At 33.8% G+C, this 13,472-nt stretch overlaps 1 long non-coding RNA gene across 1 annotated transcript; it reads left to right on the top strand.

Annotated features, from left to right (window-relative positions):
• Nucleotides 1–10,017: 10,017 nt before the first annotated feature.
• Nucleotides 10,018–11,103, top strand: LOC144555712 (uncharacterized). The gene is made up of 2 exons (XR_013512087.1): nucleotides 10,018–10,560; nucleotides 10,616–11,103. It is a non-coding gene; the product is annotated as an uncharacterized LOC144555712 (long non-coding RNA).
• Nucleotides 11,104–13,472: the final 2,369 nt, after the last annotated feature.

Below are 13,472 nucleotides of genomic sequence, written 5' to 3' on the forward strand. Positions count from 1 at the left end.
ATACTTGATATGTTATATATTTTTTAGAAATACAAATGTCATATGTAAACAATTCATATTTTAGTTATAAGTATGAATACTTTATTTAGTACCTATCAATACATTCAAGCACCAAATAGAGTAACTGATTTATTGATTTAAGTTACTTTATACCATAACAATTCACACTTCAATGCATAAGTGTGAATACTTGAAATTTCATATATTAATATTTTTACAAAAACTACCATGCCGGTGATTGTGCGGTGGTGGTCCCCTAGGTAGTTAATTCACGAAGCAAATTTAGGAATTTTTTTTAAATATTTTACAACATAAAAAAATCACACTTTAATGTGTAAGTATGAACACTTGATATTTTAAAAATGAATGTTTACAACAATTACAATGCTGCCACTTGAGATGGTCATTACGCAATGTTTGCGGCCCCCCAAAGTCGATAGTGATCCCCCAGGTAGTTAATGCTAAAGACACATCTATGGGTTTCTCAGAAATACTTTACAATAGAAATATTCACACTTTACTGAGTAAGTATGAATACTCGTCATTTTAGATAAAAATACTTGACAAGGTATGAATACTTGCACACTGAGGTATGAATACTTGAATGATGAAGAACCCAAAAGTACTTCATCATGGATCTTATTTGAAAGAGAAAATTACATAAAAGATGTTTGTGGTTTTAGATTCGCAAAATTACTCACATATCGTTAAAAATACTGACGAGATTAAACGGACAAAAAAACATTCTTCTAAAAACATGTAAAATATGGGTGTGTAAAAGAAAGTTGATCACCAGTTTTTTTTATTTTTTATAATACTTAATGTCTTAGGTATGACTACTTAATATATTATATGATAATACTTGCGTGCATAAGTATTCATACATACACGTGACAGTTGTAATTTTTTTCAAATATAAGTGGTCCCCCAAGTAGTTAGTAGTTCCCCCATATAGTTAGTGGTCCCTATCATACTTTATGCATCAGTTAGTTAGAGGGACGTTTAGGGAACTAAAGTAGAGTGACTGTTAGTCGATCCCAACATTTAAATAGTAATCATTGGCTTTACAAAAAAAATAAAAAATAATAAACGACTTGAAAAAAACTCAAAAATATTTTTTCATGGATCTCATTTGAAAGAGAAAATAGAGTATAAAAATGTTTATATTTTTAGATTCGCAAAATTCATCACAGATTATTGGAAAAATGGACGAGAATAATCAAAGAAAAAAAAATTGTGGGTGGAAAAAATCTTTCATTTTTTTGGCTTGAATACAAAAATAGTTAGAAGTTATAACTACACAGATTTAGAATTTAGTTACTTGTAGATAGTGGTTTAAATACTTGCGAGTAGCATTTTAAAATGTTAGAAATAAAACTTAATTTAAAAAATTGAATATAAACACTGAATATAAAAATTATATATTAAATACTTGATGTATTGGCTGGTAGATTTATTTGAGATACAATTATCATGCTTCTTAATATATATTTGATTGATGCAAAGTTATAAACGTTGCGTACGCTAACTTATTTCTAATCAATTTCTGTACTAGCTATTAATTAATTATATATATTGTGATCTGTACGTAACCTTTTTCATATCCTCCATGATTCCAATATATGGCGTCCCATCCGAAATTTGTATTCATATCCGCCAGTAAATTAAAAATTACATAGATACCCATTTTTTATGATAAAAAAAATGCACCAACCGCTCAGATTTTAGACGGTTCACTTTCTAGACAATTGTCCAGGATCTTAGCGGGTTTTTTTTTTTTATAATTCTAAAATGTAAATGCTAAATTAAATCTTACCGATTGTCTTTTTTCTATAATATACTTAGACCTGAATACTCAAATGCTAAATAAAATTTCAAAATGAAAACATTATATGAATAACATTTGAACTAAAATAAAATTAAAATATGAAACTTCATACATTTACTTGAACAATGTCTAAGAAAAAGAATAGTAATGAACAAGAAAATAGAAAATTAGAAAGAAAAAAAAACTTAAACTCAACTTTTAAGGCTCTTCCTTTGTTTTTTGGGGCTTAAAAAGTGTGGTAATTGTTGTAGATCTTCTCGTAAACTTTCTGAAAATTGTTCATATGCTGAAATCAGACAGTTGAGCGCTGAGCTACGCCCGTTTGAAGTTTCTTCGTCAGAGATCGCTTTCTCGGTGAAAATATCACCTCTTTTGCCTTATCCCTCGCTCTAGTCTCGCATGTTTAGAAGAGATGTCTTAGAGAAATACATATACAGAAAAAAGATGCTTTAAAATAACTTAGAAAAAAATAGATAAAGGTGCATTATAATTGGAAGACACTGATCAATTGTATATCTTTTATCACATACTGATTATATATATAGTAAAATCATGTACAATTGTTGAAGCATTCATATACACTTGTCCGAAAGAATGATGCTCCTCATTTTCTTAATTGAACTAATATAATGTTTTTGTTTTATTCTGTCATTTAGTCAGAGTTATACATTGTGAGATTGATATTAATTATTAAATTAATTGATGAACAATTTTACTTCTCAATTAATCCTCTAATATTATTTGAGAATTTGTTTGAGAACCCTGATGCTATTCTATATGTTATTTTTGAGAATTTTAAAAGTAAAATTACTCAGATTCTGGGCAGTTGGGGTATTAATAAAAAAGAGATTATGGGTATTTGTGTAATTTATTATTTAACGGAGGATATGAATAAACATTTCGGGCGTACCATACTACCATGCATGCACTATGCTTTAAAAAAGTTTTGTCACATTTTTTGTTTTTTCAAGGTGAGCTTTCAATAGCATTTTAAATTTTTAATGGAACACCAAATTTCATTAAGTATGCGCAGTATTGAAACAAACATTTACAAATGCCTCTCACTAGTTAGAGATAAGTTAATTAATTAAATTAGATATATTTTGTGTTCCTTTGCGATTTGTTAATTGCTTAAATTAGATAGCTGTTGTGTTACATTGCGATTTGTTAATTACTTAAATCATATAGCTTTTGTGTTGCATTGCGATTTGTGTGTGTGTGTGTATATATATATATATATATATAGAGGTTGGCTAAGATCAAAGTGGTAGTTCCTGATCTTTGGTGCTACCAATTTGTTTTTTAATTTTTAAAGTTCAAAACGTCGATCCGAATCATTCAAGTTGTTCTCCATATTAAATTGTACTTGGAGACCAAATTTTATATTTTTCTGAATTTGTTTACTATTTATTAAGCCACTTTGAAAACAGCTGATCCAACGGTGGCTTCTGATTTTACTGTTTTGTTAAGCCACCATTGGATCAGCGATTTTCAAAGTGGCTTAATAAATAGTAAAAAAATTCAGAAAAATATAAAATTTGGTCTCCAAGCACAATTTAATATGGAGAACAACTTGAACGGTTCGGATCGACGTTTTGAACTTTGAAAATTGAAAAACGAATTGGTAGCACCAAAGCTCAGGAACTACCACTTTGATCTTAGCCAACCTCTATATATATATATATATATATATATATATATATATATATGGGAGTATACACACACACACACACATATATAGAGAGAGAGAGAGGTGGGCTATGGTGCATTGCAATGCATGGAGGGGTTTGTGCATTGGACCATAAATATAAAATTCAAAATCCAAATGGCCGATCCAAACCGTTCATCTTGTTCTCCATATTAATATGTGCTTGGAGACCAAATTTTATATTTTTCTGAATTTTGTTACTATTTATTAAGTATTTTACAAAATTGTTGATACAACGGTGGCTGCTGATTTTACTGTTTTGTTAAGCCACTGTTGAATTAACAATTTTGTAAAATACTTAATAAATAGTAAAAAAATTCAGAAAAATGTAAAATTTTGTCTGCAAGCACATATTAATATGGAGAACAAGATGAACGGTTTGGATCGGTCATTTGGATTTTGAATTTTAGATTTATGGTCCAATGCACAAACCCCTCCATGCATTGCAATGCACCATAGCCCATCTCTCTATATATATACCTATATATATACATACCTACATATATATATGTGTGTGTGTATCTAATTATGATTAAAACACAATTTATTTTACTTAGAAACAAAAAAAATTAGGAGAAGAAAATCATAGTTATAGTTTGTATTACATAAAAGTTCTAATTTGTGATTCCAATTAAATTGATATCTTTATCAGGTTTTTTTTCTGTAATTGGAAAGTATAAATACAAAATATATTAAAAAATTGTGGGAAAAAAAAACGCGGAGAAGCTCCTACCTATGCTGAAATCTATGTTGCATGGATACGAGTACAGGTATCGTGTCGGACACAACACGGGTACGGCGACACGACAATTCTCAAAAATAGAAGATATGTCACGGCTATTATATATTATTTTAATTATATTATTAATTCATCACTTGTATTATATAAAATAAATATAAAAAATTCTGAATAAGTATTCAATATAAGTTATATATATAATAAGCTAATACATAATAACAACAAAGTTGTTCTATTCTAGTGGTAAAGGCGCAGCTTTGGTCCCTTCATAACCTGGGTTTGAATCCCACTGTAGCCATTGAATTTTGCTAATTTCGTTGCAGCTCACACAAAAATTGAAATGGATTTGGTCCACGCGCAGTTCACAGCAGAAATCAGATGCTCTTGAGGCGTATCCCCTCCGTATCAGAATTTTCAAGCCGTATCGGCAGGAGTCAATCAGGTGTCGGAGACCGTGTCAAGAGGGTAGGGACACGCTAGCTCACCTGACACGCTAGCTGGCGTGTCTGATACGTATCGTACGCGTATTAGAGGTGTGTCGGCGTCGGATACAGGTACGATGGCTTCCTAGATGTGTCAGGTAACATCGGCTGAAATTAAGTGAAAAAACCTATATACATTTTTCGAAATTGTGAGGAAAAATGTTAGTTATAATAATACAATAATTTGAGATTAAGTTGGGGAGCAAGCTTTAATTCTAAATTGAAAATTTCATTACAAATATGTCAAGTGTGGATATCGAACATGTGACCTTCCATATATATAAGACATTAATTGTTTTTTATCACTAAAATAACATAATAATAATTTATACTTTAATGTTAGATGCACTTCTATTTTGTTATTCCAATTTATTTAGTAAATAGCAAAATAATATATTCAAACAAAACAATATTTAGCAAAATTTTCTTTTGGGTTTGACATACTATTTTGAATATAAGTAGCGTAACATTCTGCTATTTTGATCCCAAACTGATGTACTCTAACACTATTAGATGAGGCCGTAAGACCTTGGTAGCTAGCTCAAGTAATTGGAATAGTAAAACTGAATGGTAATTATTACGGTTCGCATATTGACACTAGCTCATAAAAAAACCTGTCTTGGCCAGTTTCGTTAGTGTCGATATATGCATGATTCATTTGTTCAGGTAATTAAATCATTCATTTTTTTAAAATAATTTATCTTTAAATATATATTCACAATTATTTTTCTTCACAAAATGGACTTTTAAAGATAGCTGGAGTTATTTTCACTAACATTAATTTTTCTTGAAAACTTGAACTTGTTAATGTTGAAGCTATTTAGAGACTTCATGGATTATATATATATAAGTAAAGTTGGAAGCTCAAGCTATTCAATTAATTATATATCCACAAAGAATTTTTATTTGAATTTCAAACTTGCGATGCTCTACACAAATAGATTTCATTATATATCTATTCATTAAATTTCTTTAGTTGCATATGCAACAATTGTCTTTCTTTCATGTTATATTTCTATATCCTTCGTAGACATAATGTCCTGTTCAAAATACCATTAATTAGTCCATAATTAATTCCTCAGAAGGAAATCAGACATTTGAAAATACCGAGTTAATTAATTAGCAGTTAATTAATTCCGCAGAAGTAAAATTATAATATAATATAGTGTAGTGTGATTCTAATTTCATTATAGAAGCTAAAAGTTATTTGTACTTGAAAAATATAAGATTTTTTATTTTTAAATTGTAGGAAATACCTAGCTACTTTGAATCCGTATCCTCTGCATTAAAAAGAATTTTTCGAGTTAATGAATCTCAACCGTCTGATTTTAATATTAGTACGGATCTAATATGTACAAGATACGAATTCAGCTACTCGATCCTCTCCCTTTTTTCTATCTTGTTACTAAATTTTGCAAACATCTTTCGTGCATCCAAGATACCATCAAAGATAAAGAATTGATTCTTTTAACGATTTTCGAACCTGTCATAACAAAAACCCGCAATCAACCATTAAGAATCACACCGTCATTAAATTAAAAAATTGGACACAAATTAAACAAAATAAAGAATCTCTCAAACTCAAGTTTTCTCATATTCTCTACAACAATTAATATGTGACCAAAAAAAAAAAAAAAACTCTCTCACTCTAAAATATTTAAATAAAGAAAATAAACCGCACCATAAAATAGGACAGGAGGGAGAAGCTTTTGATCTAATGAGCCACGTGGCCGGTGTTTGTTTGGGCATATTCACAAATTGCAAGCTTTTAAGATAATTTGATTTTCTTAATAAAAGCTTTCTACTTTAAAATAATAATAATCTAACAATATTAGAAAATGAAAATGTTGTAAAGGTTGTAAATTTGTAAGAATATATATTTTTCCTTCGAAATGAGCATGTCAAATTACTCGTTTTCTTTCTGCAATATATATTCTCCACAAAAATCATGTTTGCAAAACTATATATTCCTTACAAATGAACAAGAGAAATATTCTTAAAAAAAGGCGCAGCTCAATGACCAAATAATTCCAATAAATAGGAAGTAAAAGCTTATACTAATTAAATACTTAATTTATAGGTTGCTAATTCCTGAAATATAATAACAAACGCAACCGACGCATTTGTGATCTGTCCTCATTATTTTTAATAATACAGCTGGTTTCTGAAGTTTGTCTCGACCCACGTATGATCCAAAATTTACATAAAGCTGTCACATATCTTCAATAATAATTTATGATCCAAAATCTACCAAAATCAAATTAATTCTTCTTTCACGCTTTTGAAGAATCAACCAACTTTGCGTCACGCATGCAGCGTTTACACCCTGAGAAGCAAATAATATCTGCTTGGTCATATACCCCATGTTTGATTGTGACTTAAAACTAAGAAAGCCTAAATTAGTTATTTCAACTTAGGTCGGTCTAAATTATTCATGTTTGTTTGAGATCTAAAGTTAAATCATAGCTTAAACTATTTATTGTTTGATGAGAGTTGGTGAACTAAAGTTTTGAAAGCCTAAATTAGTTAATTATTATAATAAGATACTAATTATATAATATTAATATATTAATAATAACTGCAATATATTATATAGTATTATAAAATTTATTTAATGTATTATATATTATTATAAAATTTGGTTAGAGTTTATGGACTAAAGTTTCGACCAAGGGCCTACTGTAATTAATTATGTCTCCAAAAGAAGGACAGTTTTGATTTCATCATCTTTTTCAAGGAACCAGATCTCCTGTCCCCTGGGGTGTAGGAAATTCCTGCCTCCAGAGTCACTGCGGGTAGGCCCAGTTACTGGTAAAGGGTTTAGGGTTAAAGTAGTTTTGAGTTTAGAGTTAGATGGGGACCCACTCTGCAGTGACTCTGGGGGTAGGAATTTCCTGCCCTCAGGAGGACAGACGATTCGGTTATATACCTTTTTCAAAATCTGAATTTTAGGTGAGGTATACAAGTTGAATTCTTATCATGCCTGAAACCGAGAAAATATATAGGACAAAAGATTTTTTATTATAGCATAATATAATTGAAAATATTATTAGATTAAAAAATAAAACTATATATTTAGGTACTTACCCTATATTTGTATTGACACTGAGAAAATATAATTTTTAGCATACATTTAACTTTATGACACATCAATACTTACGGTACATATATTTAAAAAATATTAATCAAATTAAAAATTAAATTATTGACGTATAGGGGTGTCAATGACACTCTTTTACCTGATCCGTACCGTATTCGATAAGACAGATAAGGGTAAGAATTTTTTTTTAATAAAGTAACCACATACGGGTAATTTTTTCCCGTTATCTAAACGGATAAGGATATGGATAAAGTATATTCCGTACCTGTTATCCGATTAGATAATTATATAAGAAATTATATATGTTATATATATTAATGAGCAATGAATATTCATTCTCTAACTATGATTGATAGTTGTGTTACACTTAATTAATCATGTATACATGTGTAAAATAAATGTGTTTTAATATTTTATTAAGTAAATAATATAAATAATTATTATATTAACATTATCTATTATTTATTTGTTGTTGTTTAGTTATTCGACAACTATAACGGGTGATAGTAGAATACATCCAAGATAATTTGTAGTAAGTAAAGATAGAATACGAATAAAAATAATTTATAATAGATACGGATTATCGGTTGTCACCTCTAGTTCCATCAAATATTTTAAGATTTATTCCAGATTTTACTGATAGAGTTTTATTTGCTTTAAAGCTGAATGCGCAATCAATATTTATAATTGACTCGAATTAAGTGCACACCACCCTATCTAAATATTGAGCATATATATTTTTTACGATTTATTTTTTAAATTAAAATGATATTATTTCACTAGATGTCTATCATCACAGTTGGATGTAATATACAAGTTTAAATATAAGTTGGAATCACTCTTATATATTGAAATTTGTGTCATAAAAAGAATTCCGTGTAAGAATCAAGAATCAACCTTTAATCCAGTGACTTTGAGAAATTGTGAGTTTAAAATTCAAATAAAAAGTTCTTTATAGATATTAAATAAAAATTGGTAGAATTGACCATCTCTATATTAAAAAATATATATATATATATATTCTCTGTAAAGTTGTCTAGAACGTAGACATTTCACATTTCATATTTTGTCAGGCAAAACAATATTTTTCGAACTTAGAATTTATCAGTTTGTTAATATTTGTATAATTCAAATATATATTGAAATTAGTGTAATGAAAAGTGTCACGTTATAACAATTTTATTACAATAAAAATATATAAGAGGGTTTATATGCAAAATTCATCAACTATGTAATATTAGCAAATTGGAGGGGCTTAATTGCAAAAGAACCAAAACTTAATAAAACCCCTTTTTCCCTTCCCTTCCGAGACCCTTTTCATTTCGGGGGATGCATGAGGGTGTGGTTGTGTGCGCAAGGAAAAGAAAAGAAAGAGAGAAAGGAAACTTAATTGCCGCGAGATCGATCGAACTGTCCGGAGATTCGAGATCAGAACCAAGTTATCGATCCTTTCAAACTCTCAATTTGGTATATCTCTAACTCTCTTAACCCTTCTTGAAACCCTAATTTTCTCGATTTGTCGAATTTTCGTTTGAAACTCGAATTAGGGTTTGATAATTGAAATTAGGATTTAATGGAGTAAATCATAACTTGTGGAATTTATCGATTCTTGTTTAATGGATTAAAACCTTGAAATTCTGGAATTAGGGTTTTGTAATGAATTCGAGAAATTGCGAATTTTGTCGATCTGTTGATTAGTTAACCGTATAAACTTGACATATATAAGAAAACGAGATCTGTTGATTAAACCGAATACCAATTGAATATCGATCGAATTAGGGTTAGTTGAACCACAAATTTTGCATGATATACTTGCATGCATGATACATCGTTTTATATGAACCATGCACTTGTTATAAATGCAACATGGTACAAAGCAACTTAGCTAAATCATGAGTTTGATTTAAATGACCCATTTGCATGATATGGATGCATAAGTATTTCTTTTAAATGCATGACATGAATACATAACTTTACATGTAAAGCATGATTATATTTTCTAAAGCTAAGAAAGAATTGTAACATGGAATGGTTATAATGGTGATAAAATAAATCAATTAAACGTGTAAAATAGGTGGTAACTTGGTAAGGCAAGAGATTTCCGGATCCTTCAAGACGTCCGATTCATAGGCGAGGGATACGTGACTCGATCAGGTGCGGGGTTTCTGGACTTGTTTGATATTTTATATTCAGAATTAAACTGTGTTTCGATTGACATGTTGTTTATTGATTAAATTGCATTATCGAATTGTGTTGCATATACATTGCATTGCCCAAATTAATTGAAACTTGAATTGTTTTATCTGATTGATCTGCATGCTGGTATGGTTATTATTTGTGTTGATCTGAATGATCTAATTTGGAATTAAAAGTCACCGTGATTTATTTCACCATCGGTTGGTGGATATGGTATTAATGTCTCCCATCGTGGCGACGTCACCCAGGGGGTGAATTCGGATTTGTCAAAGTCTATGCATGGACTTTGATGCCCAGTGTTCTAAAGCTTTAGATCGTCTGGCCCTCGGCAGTTCCCAGTACCGGTTGGGACGAGGGGTAAGTGACTCTGTATTATGATTTTGGTTATGGGTGACTTGTGTATCGGAGGCATTACCCAGGGGGTAATGCGTTTGGACGTTCAATTGGATTTAAATGGATTTTTCGGATATGAAATGGAACCAGACTTTTACTTAAACGGTTAAGCCTGTAACTACAGATGAGTGGGAACGAAATGAGTTCCAGTTTGGTGGAACATCTGTAGTTACTACCAGATATTTTGAGCTCGAGTTAAACCAAATATTGTGTGATTGAATTCCATTTTGACAAATCCTGATTTGTGATTTCATTTGCCTAATTGATGTCGGGTTTATGCGTTCATGTTTATATATTATTATAAACTGATCTGAGCTTTATTTGTGTTTTATTTTTGAATATAATCTGTGATTGCAAGTCCAGGAACGAAATGTGGCAAATTTATCGCACTGAGAATTTATTTCTCATCCCCTTTTTGGGTTAATTTTTCAGGTTCCGGTTCGGCAGATCCGAGAGAGGCACGAGGTCGGTAGGCCTGGTTTCACCGCTGCTTAGACTGTCTGGTATTTTGACATTAGAGATTATGTATATAGTTATGTTTTGATTGTGTATATATATAGTCTCTATGTCATTTTGTGATGCGTATCCATCGAGATACGGGTTTGTATGATATTACCTGACCAGCTGGGATTTATGTTATTTGTTTGTTTGGTTGTTTGTTTGTGTTTTTATTTCCTATTATATCGTAATTGCCTTGTAGGCATACGGGCAACCGTATGTCTACGGCAGAAGCACCTGTCGCGCCTCGTTGGGCCGCGGGGTGTGACAGGTCTTCCCCGGGTGGTATCAGAGCATGGTTTAGAACCTGAACCAGACTTGTTTGGATACGAGAGTGGTATGCGCATTAATTGGGGCCGGCACGACTATACGAATTTCGTATGATAAATAAGGAATATAGAATGTTATAAACTAACTTTGTTTATTCAGAAAATGGAAACACACCGAGGTAGAGGCAGACCTCGGAGGAATCCCGAACCTAATCCGGAAATAGTTATCGAGCCAGTTGTGGATCAGGCTGGGGCTGGTCCAGCTGGTGCTGGAGGTGCTGGAGGGGCTGGTGGCGCTGGAGGAGCTGGTAGAGCGCCGGGTAGAGACCGGGACTTGGATGACCGGTTAATTACGGCCTATGAGAGAGGTCGTCAAGCACAGATGCGGGATGCCGCACCGGTGGCTCACGGTGGGGCACCCGAAGATTTCAGAAGGTTATATGATGCATTTCTGCGCTTGAATCCGCCGCGTTATGATGGAACCGGCGGGTATGCGGTAGCTGAGGAATGGCTGGCGCAGATAAATGCAAAGCTGAATTTATGCCGTGCCCCCGAGGAAGATAGAGTGGAGTTAGTTGAGCAGCAGTTGGAGAGTGATGCTAGATTCTGGTGGGACGGGGCCCGACGCAATTATGACGGGGATGAAGCGAGGATTCTTTGGGAATGGTTCGAACAACAGTTTAATAGGAGGTTTCTGAGCAATATACAGCGTGAAGCGCTGCGGAGAAAATTTTTGGAGTTAAGGCAAGATGGGCGTCCGGTGGTGGAATACAATAGTGAATTTCTGGCCTTGTCGCGCTATGCTACGGATATAAGAAATGATATGGAAAGATATAATAGGCAATACTTGGATGGGTTGGATGGGCATATTTCTATGATCGTGGATACTCCAATGGCGACGGAGTTACAAGCAATGATGGATCACGCTGAACAGGTTGAAATGCATGGTAAGAGGAGAAAGACGCAAGTGGCTGAAAGAAATGTGAAACAGCGAGAAGATCAGAGCAGGCAAGTGTCGAAGTCGAGGGGAGGACCATCAGTTGCTAGAACCCCTCGGCCGAATATGGCGCCGAGACCCCCATTCAGACAGATCTCTATGCCGGGTTTTAAACCGGTGATGCCTTCGCAATGGTGCCGATCGTGCAACCAAGTGCACGATGAGGTTGAGTGTAGGCGCAAGACTAGCACTTGTTTCGTGTGTGGTAGCGCGGGACATTGGGCGAGGGAATGCCCGAATGCGCTTATGAGGATGCAAGGCGCTAGTAGCGCGGGAGGGTCGGCTAGCGTTGGGCGCGGCGCGCCGACGTGGCGCGGACGTGGCGCATTTCAAGCTAGCGGGGCTAACGCTAGCAGGGCTAGCAGCGCTGGTAGCATCGGCAGGGTTAGCGGCGCTGGCAGTGCCGGCAGCGCCGGCAGGAACGACGGCAGGGCGGCGGCGCATGCGCTTAACATCGCTGGAACTTCGCGCAACGCTGCAATTGCGCAGGGAGGTGGCCAGACCTATGTCATGACAGGTATACTCTCTATATCTGATCATGATGCGTATTGTTTGATTGATACGGGGTGCAGTCATTCTGTTGTGTCGAGGGTGTTCGTAGAAAAGTGTAGTTGGCCAATTGAGACGAGTAACCAAGTTTTAAACGTCCAAACCCCATTTGGTTCAACTGATCGAGAAATTACTATATGCCGAAACCGAAATATTAAAGTAGACGGAAGGGAATTCGAGGCTGATTTGTTGGTTATGGATATTATGGGGTATGATGTATTGCTGGGAATGGATTGGTTGACGAGGCACGCGGCAACCATTGACTGTCCGCATCGACGGATTCATTTTGCGAATTCAAGAGGTATGTCGTGTATTTTGAAATGTAGAGAAATGGGGGAACTAACACCGTGTGTTTCTGCTGTAGAAGTGAGACATTTATTAGAAACAGGGTGTACAGCTTATCTGGCGGCCGTGGTTTATGCGGCTGCGGCAGTTCCAGAGATCAGCACTATACCGGTGGTTTCAGAATTTGTGGATGTATTTCCGGAAGAGATTGTGGGGTTACCACCTGAGCGAGAAGTGGAGTTCGGTATCGAACTGGTACCGGGCACAACACCGATTTCAAAGGCACCGTATCGAATGGCACCGGCAGAACTGAAAGAACTTAAGGCGCAGTTGGAAGACATGTTGGAGAATGGATTTATCAGACCCAGCACGTCGCCGTGGGGCGCGCCAGTGCTGTTTGTCAAGAAGAAAGATGGAACATTGCGATT

The sequence above is a fragment of the Carex rostrata genome, chromosome 6 (assembly GCF_964058835.1).
Source record: "Carex rostrata chromosome 6, lpCarRost1.2, whole genome shotgun sequence".
Taxonomy (NCBI): domain Eukaryota; kingdom Viridiplantae; phylum Streptophyta; class Magnoliopsida; order Poales; family Cyperaceae; genus Carex; species Carex rostrata.